The 8,692-nt window shown below is 38.8% G+C and overlaps 1 pseudogene; it reads right to left on the reverse strand.

The window, feature by feature from the left end:
• Window positions 1-2,562: 2,562 nt before the first annotated feature.
• Window positions 2,563-2,654, reverse strand: LOC115871668 (annotated as a pseudogene).
• Window positions 2,655-8,692: the final 6,038 nt, after the last annotated feature.

The raw sequence follows: 8,692 nt of genomic DNA on the forward strand, positions 1-8,692 counted from the left end.
AGCATCACAGAATGCCAATTTGTTAGAACAAAGTGTTCTTGCGTTGAGGGAGGGCTTGAGTAGAGCCCCAAATTCCATCTATTTCCTCAATGTATTGCCATATAAATATATGTACATCAGCAAATACATCTATTTTATGATTTAATATATTTACATAAAACACACCTATGTTTATACCTCTATCCATAGCTTTGCTTCCCAGATCTTTTATCTGTATCCTTCTAACTTGCTCCTGTCCCACCATTATGCTCGCCCTTCATCTGCCTCTTAGTAATTCCTCTCAGCTAGATTGCTGTTGCTCCAACACCTCCAGGATATTTACATCCACCTATTTGTTGCTTTTAATTCCCTAGTTGTTCCCATGTCTATGGCGTTGTTTGCTCACTGATCCTTTCCCCCACTTTTTCCTCCCTGCACGTCCCTCTGGAACCACAGGCCCCAATGCTTTCTCCTTGGGCTTTCTTCCCATGCGTGTCTTATATTGGTAGGCAAAACAACAATATCAGAGACAAAATACAAAGAAAATGAAAGGTTTAATAAAAAGAGAAAAAAATAAAAAGGAAAAAGCATACATAATTCCAGGCCTGTCTACTCACATTTATGAATATCTCCCCAGAGGTCTTATGGGGGTCCAGAACGGCCCCTGCTAGTCTGAAGTCTATTTTGGAAGCTCCTCGGGGAGGGCTGTGGCTTTTGCTTTGCTCCTATTGCTGGTATGTTATGTTCCATTCTTTGTTCATGACACTGTGGGGATGATCAGACTGGACACATTCCCCTCCATGTGTCCCCAGTATTGTGCTCTGTCACAGTATGCTGCAGTGAGGATACATCATGCCTCAAGCTGTTGTTGGCCCTGTAGTCATCTCTCTGCCTTAGCAGCTTTGTTCAGGGGCGTCATCCTCAGGATTTGGTGTGTCAGTATGAGGTCTAGTCCCTCACTCTCCCTTTTACCTTCTTGGTTTGCTTCTGTATGGACTTGGCAGGCCGGCCCCTCTCCCAACCTGAAGGTCTAATGTTGTTCTCTGTAGCAGATATTCCTAGTGTGTGGCCCTCTCCCAACCTGAAGGTCCAGTGCTGTTCTCTGTAGGAGATAGTTCTAGTGTGTTGGGGGTGGGGGGGTGAGGGATTTTGGCTCTGATTGGAGCCAGCCCTATAGACCTCTTTGTTCATGAGTTAAAGCATGTGGTTGCATTACCCTCAACCACATGATTGTCAAATCTGTGATTTCTTTTTTCATCTTTTGCATATTTGACAAATTTTGTGAGTCTCTCATTAGGCACATCTATATAATTTGCTTACTGGCCCCTTGTCTACTGACCCTTTGAGCATTTCATAGTGCCCATCCTTTTCTCGTCTTATGGTTTCCACCTTAATGTCAATTTTGTTGGAGATTAGGATTGCAATGCCTGCTTTTTGTAAGTTGCCAGTTGCCTGGTTTATTTTCTACCAGCCTTTTATTCTTAGTTTATTTTTGTCTGTGAGTTTAAGTTGTCTTTCTTGCAGGCAATAGATTGATGGGTTATGTTTCCTGAGCCAGTCTGATAGCCTTTGTCTTTTAATGGACAAGTACAGGCTGTTGACATTCAGAGTTTATACCACCATCTGTGGATTCATTGCTGTCAGCTTGTATCTTTTGTGTTGGTGTTTCTCCTATCTGGCTTATATCATTGTGCTGTGTTTGTGTAAGGGGATTCATTCTTGCCTTATTTTCCTTCTGAGGCAATGTTATCTTGGTAATTATTTTGGCATGTTGACTTCTGGATGGAGTTGAGCTATATGGTTGTCTCCTGCTTGTGTTGGTGGCTGTTGATCTTCTGACAAGAGTGAGTTTGCAAGGACTTTCCACAGGGTTGAGTGTTTTATAATATATTATTTGAGTTTTTCCTTGTCAGGGAAAATTCTCACCTCACTATCTATCTTAATAGATAATTTAGCAGGGTAGAGGATTCTCAGGCTGTCACTTTTTTTCCTCCAGCTTTCAGCAGATGTTAACCCACTCTGTCCTCCTCTTCATGGTATTTTCTGATAGGTCTGAGCATGTTTTTACCTGAGTACCAGTGTATGTGACCACCTTTTTTTCCCCTGCTGCTTTTAAAATTTTCTTTTTCCTCAAAGTTGGATAATTTAACTATTATGTGTCTTGGTCAGTTCTACCTGGGGTATAGTCTCATTGGTGTCCTTTCTGCTTCCTGTATGAAGGTTTTATTCTCATTCATTAAAGTGGGGAATTTTTCTTCCAGAAATCCCCTTGCTAATATACCTGTAGACCTCTTCATGTGTCTTGTTCTGGCAGACCAATTATTTGAATATTGTTCCTCTTCATAGTATCTGTCATTGATCCCAGTTTTCTTCTGACACTTTGATTATATTTTTGACTGTCTTTCCCATTTGCTGAAATCTGCCTGATTGTCCTCAAGATCGCTCGTATGACTCTCTGCCTTTTGTAGTCTGTTGGTGAGGTCTGTTGTCTTGTATTTTGCTTCTGTTTCTGCATCCATTAGTTCTTGTATTTCCCTTTGATGCAGGGACTTCATCCCCTGTATTGTGGTCTTCGTCTCCTCTAAAAATATAGAATGCTTCACGAATGTCCATGTCATCCTTGTGCAGAGGCCATATATAGTTAGAATTTTAGTATAGGTGTAGCCAAAGCAAGCATGAGAAAAATATTTTAACAGACACTATGGGAATAATTCTCTTAGCTGACTTCAATTCTTCTTGAGGGTGTGAAGAGTCTATGTTCAGATCCTTTTTAAATTTTTATTTTGTAGAGATTTCACTGGGTTAAGCTGTTCTGATTTGTTATTCTCTTAGAAGAGAATGAGTAGAATGTATTAAGCAAAACTTGCAGGTAGTTCCATGAAAAGGAGACTATATTTCACAGAGTATCTACAATAGTAAAATAATACACTTATGGTTCAATATTCTCCAAAGAAATCAAATAATTGATGTACATTTAGAATTCAGCTGCTTACCTTCCTGTCATTTAATTTTCATCTTATTACTTATATATTTACATAGTCTTATCATTGTTTAAAGGAAGACAATATCAATTTAAAATATTATTTAATATTTGAGAGAAATATTCCTAATTGCATCTTCAAATAGACACATAGGTTTGATGGTCTTTACTTCATTGCTCATATGTGTATTACAATCACCATCAACAACACTTATTATTCATGAGGTACTCTGGTAGATATTTGTATTATGCCTTGGGCTGCTAACTACAGGGTTAGCAGTTTCAAATTACCAGCTGCTGTGTCTCAGAAAGACTAGGTGTTATATCCCCATAAAGAGCTAGAGTCTCAAAAACCCTTAAGGGCAGTAATACTCTGTCTTGTGGGGTATCTGTGAGTTCAGAATCATCTTGATGGCACTGAGTTTGGTTTGAGTTTCTTTTCATTATTCATAAGGTGCTGAATCATACATAGTTTAAAAATGCTTAGATGACCAGTCAACTGATATTGTTTTAAATTAATGATGCATTCTATATTTTAGTATTAGAATTTAATACATGCTATGCAATGAATCCAACTAGCTCTAATATATGAACAAGTACCAGGTTTCAAGAATGGAAGAAGACTCCTTAACAACCTGTAAAATGCAAATAATGCAACTTTTTTGAGCTAAGAGAACTTGAAGTTTTCAGTGACTGTGAACAAAGATTGCAGCCTTCAGTTTGGCTTTAAACTCAATGTAAAAAAAATCCTCACAACTAAACTAAAGTCAAAAATCTTGACACACATAGAGAGGATTGAGATTTTCAAGGATTTCATTTTATTTGGACCCACAATCAACACTCATTGAAGCAGCAACAGTCAAAAACTCAATGACTTCATTCATCAAATCTGTAGCACAAAACTTATTCAAAGGGTGTTAAAGAGCAAATATGTCGGTCTAAGGACAAAGGTGAACCTGACTCAAGCCAGGGTATTTTCAACACCTCATCTGTATGTGAATGTTGGCCAATGAATAGGGAAAAACTGGAGAATTCATGCATTGGAATTAGGCTATGAAGGAAGAATATTGAAAGAATATGGACTGCCAGGAAAAAAAACAAATCTATCTTGAAAGAAGTACAGCCAGAGTGCTCCTTAGCAGCTAGACTAGGGCAACATTGTCTCGTGTACTCTGGGCACATTACCAGGGGAGACCAATTCCTGAAAAGGAAGAGTATACTTGGCAAACCCAGGGGTCATCTAAAAAGAAGACCCTCAAGGAGATGAATTCACTCCGTGGCTGGAATAATAGCCTCAGATTTAACATCAACTCTGAGGATGCCACATTTACTCGCTGTGACACACCGGGCCACTATGCATCTGAGCTGACTCAACTGCACCTAACAGCAATGTTTTATTTAATATATACTACTGTAGTCCTGGGAGCCCTAGTGATTTAGTGCTTACACTTTGGACTCCTACCTCCTAGGTAAGTGATTTGAAATCACCAGCATCTCTGTGGAATAAAGATGAGGATTTCTACTCCAGAAAAGAGTTACAGTCTCAGAAACCCACAGGCACAGTTCTACCTTGTCCTATGGGGTTGTTATGAATCAGAATAAGTTCAATAACAGGGAGTATTTCTTTGTATTGTTTTATTTTTAACTATAGATATCACTAATATATGATACAAATGAATAGAAATATATTAAGTAAATAAAATTTAAAGAGGGTAGCCAGAGGAATCGACCATAGGCACAGCCCTCAAAATACGTTAAGATTAAGAGAATACTTTAATATTTGACTTGACCTAGGGGATCATGCACTTCTAGGATGACCACTGATGTTCCCACCTTCACAGTGATTCCCATGAAACATGCCCAGTTATTATTCCCATGATGCAGATTGGAAAATTGGGTCAAAGAGAGTTTCCATACCTTGCCAATCTTATCAACAGCAGAGCTGAAATCTGGTACAAAAGGATTCCTTTCTGAGTCCAGGCCAAGTCATGTAGGGTTTATCGTGCCAGGATGAGAAATTGCTGGATTCTGAGGCTCCCTAGAAGGCCTTGAAGAGATAAATGACAATTTGTGGTTGCACTTGAAAATGATCATTCTGGCAATAGAATAAAAGGTGGCGTGAGCTGGAGGGTACTTGTTCACCCTGTTCAGGGTCACCATGTTCAGGAGCAGGGACACCAAAGAATGCTACAGGAACTAAAGCTGAGGAGAGGATCATGGATTCTGGCTTTATGTGGAAACGCCGTTATTGTGAATGGTGCAGAGCATATAGGTTTAAAAGTTTCGTAAAATGTATTTCAGGTGGATACCCTGTCCTTGTAAAAGTTCCAATACGTTTCTGCAGATCCCACCATTTTTACTTATCACCGTGAATGGATAGAGAAAATACATCACCAGGGACTTTCCCACTCACATGGTTTTGACCAGGCTTTGCTTTTTTCCAAGGTGTGGACACTCAGTGTCACCATTCATAAAAAAATTATCTTCCTGACACTGGCTACAACGCATAGGTTTAGGCCTCAGACATCAGATGGATATATTCAAGGAAAATGACACTAATATTCAAAGCTATGCAGGTATCCTAGATGGAATGTGCTCCTCAGAGCCTCAAAGGCAATTTTATCACAAACATTACCGTAAGAGATTACATATGTAATGGAAAATTTACCATCCTATTAGGCACGTAAATTCCTCCATGACTCTGACTCTGATAGGTAAGCACATTACATAATGGGAGTCACTGGAATTGTAACTGTAAGTCAAAAAGGAGAGACAGACAAAAATAACATCCCAAAGAGATGCAACATTAATTTTACTGATTTTCCTTTTTATTGATGTCTTCCTGCAGTCTTCACAGTACACTTACTTTATTGTAAATGGTACTATGTGAGTAGCTTGATATTGGAGGTAGACTCTCACTCAGAAATTATGATTGCAAATTACTTCGTCCATGAAAGAAATGTTTCTTGAGGAATAAGCTGTGCAATATGGATCTCTGCTACTTTCGTTCAGGACAAGAATTCCAGAAAAGGCAAGAGAGGCACAACCATCATGTTCAATTGTCAGTACAAAGTATCTCTGGCTCTCACCCTTTAACGTAGAGATGTTTATGGAGGAAATTAAATATTTAATGGCAGAGGTATACAATATTGAAAGTAAAGGGCATTCAAAATCAAATTCATGGAAGGAATAAGTCAACGGTCACAAAGAAAAGATAGGGAACACAAGGTATTCACACACACAACAAAAAAAAAGAAATAAAAGGGTAAGTAGAGCAAGAAAAAGTAGAATTCTTTCCATTATTGATGTAAATTTTAATTATGATTTTTCCAGCTACTAAAGGATTGAAAATTCACACATGCAAAATGTGTAAGCCTGTTGTCTCTGTTTGGTGGCATCTAATTGGTTCTGACTCAAAGAGACTCTATGTACAACAGAAGGAAATACTGCCCCGTCCTGTGTGAACCTCACAATTGTTATTATGTTTGAAGCCATTGCTGCAGTTGTGTTGATTCAGATCACCCAGGGCCTTCCTCTTTTACTGCTGCCCCTCTGCTTTGCCAAACATGATGTCTTTTTCCTAGGTCTTGTCCCTCCTGATAAGATGTCCAAGGTACATGGGATAAAGTCTTGCCATTCAGTCTACCGAGAATTCTGGCTGTACTTCTTCCTAGATAGATTTGTTGGTTCTTGTGGCAGTCCAGTATATTTTCAATATTCCTTGCCGGCCCCATAATTCAAAAGCATAGTTCTTCTTAGGTCTTTGTTCAATGTTAAAATTTCATAGGTAAGTCTATAGCCCTTTCCTTTTTTGTTTTTAATGGACACATTTTATTGTAAGCAAAAGTACCACTGGTTGCCCAAAAGATATTTAACTATATGTGCTGAAACTGTAACAGCTTTAAGATATTTTAAAACATATGTAAATGAGGGTATGGCTTGTTAACAGACATGAGAGGAAATAGTGTTTGGAGCCATGAACAGGTATAAGCACACCCACATTCATCGCAGCATTGGTCATAATAACAAGAAGATGGAAACAATTTGAATGCCCATCAGTGAATGAATGTATGAATAAACTTTGGTATGTGGACATAAAGGTAAACTACACAATACTAAAGAATAAAGATGAAACCATGATGTACCACATGGCATGGATGAACACAGGGAACATGATGCAGAGTGAAATGGATCAATCACAGATGTTGCAGGAGCCTCTGTTACTAAGGAAAAGTCCAGACATATATTTTCATAGCAAAAGAAATGAACTCTGATGGTTACCTGATGCGGGGAGGTAAGGGAGGTGGAAAGCAATGGTGAGGGAAAGCCATAGGCTAGAGTGTACACAGATGTTAACTTGGGTGAAAGGGAAGGTGATATTTTATAAGAGGGACAAGAAAAATCAAAGGTAGGCAGGGCAAACTATGGAAGGATTGATAAGTAGTTTAAGTTGTTCAACACAAAACTGATTATTTGTAATGGAAATACCCACTTACAAGAATAAAAGTGTAAAAAATAAAAATTATAAATTAAATTATACTATAATGAATATATCTACATATATTTATATTTAAATAAGTATCTAGATAATTTTTTTGTTGCTCTCAGGTGCATTGAGTCAGTTGTGATTCATAGAAACCCTATGTTCAACAGAAGAAGACATTGCCACCATCCTCACATTTATTTTGTTTGATCTTATTGTTTCAACCTGTGATAGTCTAGGTACTTTGGAGAAACAAATCCACAGAAACTTATGTATAAGAGAGAGGTTTATGTAAAGGTTAAATGAACATCAAGAAAACATCCCAAGTCAGTGCTGCCCAATCCCACAAGTTCAACACAAATCCACAAAGTCCTCCTCCGTCTCACAAAACATACAAAGTGATGCCAACTGCAGGACAAAAATAGAGTCAGTGAATGTGTAAGCATCTCAGCACTCACAGGGGTCTCCTCATGGCTACTCCAGCACCCAGATCTGCATTCGGGTACGTCGATGTGGCTTCTCCTCAGGGATGTCTTGCAGGAAGCGAGCCTTGCAAGTGCAAGCAGGAAACTGGCTAAGGCAGCTGCACCCTGGTCCAACCATCAGAAAGCAAGAGACCCCGAGAATGAGAAAGGCGAGCCTCACCAACCCATTTATCCCTCTGCCCTTCAGTTAACCCCACATGTATTTATCGGCCAGGTTGGCACAATAAACTAACTACCTCACAACCACTGTGTCAATCCATCTTGTTAAGGGTGTTTCTTTTTTATTATTATTGACCTTCTACTTTACCTAACATGTTCTTCTCCATAATTTGATTCCTCCTGATAATATGTCCCAAATATCTGAGACAAACTCTCCCCATCCTAGCTTGCAAGGAGCTGCACTTTGTCCAAGACATACTTGTTTAGTCTTCTGGAAGCCTCCGGTATAGTTGAAATTTTTCTCGAACATCATCGTTCCAGGCATCAGTTCTTCTTCAGTCTTCATTATTCACTAACTCATTTTTGCACACACAGGAGGCCACTGAAGTTACTATCACCTTGATCAGGTCTGTAGAGATCCCTAAAGTCATATCTTTGTTCTCAACACACTCGGGGATGTTTTCCAGAAGATTAACCTAATGCAATAGATAGATAGTGATGTAGATAGAGATAGATGACGTAGACACAGATATAGGTATATTTTCTTGACTGCTGCCTCCATTCAAGTATAATGCAATTTTTGACAACTTCAATATTTTCTTCATT

Source organism: Echinops telfairi, unplaced genomic scaffold (genome assembly GCF_000313985.2).
Source record: "Echinops telfairi isolate 266 unplaced genomic scaffold, ASM31398v2 ScPeMD7_7400;HRSCAF=8409, whole genome shotgun sequence".
Taxonomy (NCBI): Eukaryota; Metazoa; Chordata; class Mammalia; order Afrosoricida; family Tenrecidae; genus Echinops; species Echinops telfairi.